The sequence below is a fragment of the Nelumbo lutea genome, chromosome 8, assembly GCF_056320005.1.
Source record: "Nelumbo lutea isolate HS-2025 chromosome 8, American lotus-T2T, whole genome shotgun sequence".
Lineage (NCBI taxonomy): Eukaryota > Viridiplantae > Streptophyta > Magnoliopsida > Proteales > Nelumbonaceae > Nelumbo > Nelumbo lutea.
In genome coordinates this window covers 21260735-21261888 of record NC_142691.1, presented here as the reverse complement: position 1 = coordinate 21261888, position 1154 = coordinate 21260735, and the positions used below count along the sequence as shown (strand labels likewise).

At 39.5% G+C, this 1154-nt stretch overlaps 1 non-coding gene across 1 annotated transcript; it reads left to right on the top strand.

Annotated features, from left to right (window-relative positions):
- Positions 1-689: 689 nt before the first annotated feature.
- Positions 690-761, top strand: TRNAM-CAU (transfer RNA methionine (anticodon CAU)). The gene has a single exon. It is a non-coding gene; the product is annotated as a tRNA-Met (tRNA).
- Positions 762-1154: the final 393 nt, after the last annotated feature.

Sequence of the window (1154 nt, the reverse complement as noted above, 5' to 3'; positions counted from 1 at the left end):
CTTACTAAATCCATTCGTCTTTATTCTTCATGTCTCTCTTTTGATCATTAAGCTTGTCTTTTGCGAGTTTCTTGTTGTTGAAAATGGGAAAGAAATTGAAGAATATAAGGACAAAGGAGAAAGGGCAGCTTTTTCTTGTTCTGTGACGTTGCATGATAGAAGTCATAGAGATTATGGAAAAGCCGATTTGGGGTTTTTTTTCTGGGTTGGATAGGTGGTTCTTTTGCCAGTGCCACCATGCTTTTGTCTAATTGGGGGTCTAATGAGGACCTCAAAATCCTATTTCTTCCTGTGGATTTAGAGGTAGTTTTCAGAATATCACCTTCTCCAATCGTGCTTTTGGGTTTCTCCTCAATTAACTTTATTTTGGAAGTTATTTTGGTTGTTTACAAACTCTCCCATTAGGAAAACAAATCTCACTTTTTCATCTTTTCTACTCTACAGAGGAAATTCTACACTTAGAGAATTTGATAAAGGAACTTATGATGGGGACACAATTGAAAAGGATCGCAATCTTCAAGAAGAGGGCATCTGTTGTTGTTTTAGATCCTTCTTGGATGTAGCTGTGCATAAGAGAGAGGAAAAGAGAAGAGGAAAGAAAGGAGGAGAGGTTTTTTGTGTGGAACAGGCTGCTGCACTAAGTTGGTCTAGAAGGTTTATATAGAATGAAAATAGAAATGGTTTCAACAATCAGAGTGGCGCAGCGGAAGCGTGGTGGGCCCATAACCCACAGGTCCCAGGATCGAAACCTGGCTCTGATACACAGAGTAAAGGTTTCCGCGGTGTTTTTTATAATATTTTAAAAAATAAAACAAAAAATAACTAAACCCTTCCAAACGGGGCCCAAATCGAGTGCCTATGGCCCTATAGTTTGATGAAGGATGAACCGATGAACTAGCATTTACGCAAACGTAAACGTAACCAACAGCCGAACTCCCTACTCGAGACAGTGGAGAAGCCCCCACTCCCCAATTCAACACTTTCCTTGTTGATCTTATATATTCCTTTGGTGGGAGTGGGACCAATTAACAAATACATGCTTCTTCTCAATTGGACTACGGTTCTAAGCGATGGGGCTCACATCAAGCTGGACTCTTTTTTGAATCAATTTCAAAATGATTCATGTCTATATACATGCATTTAGTAGGTGCATA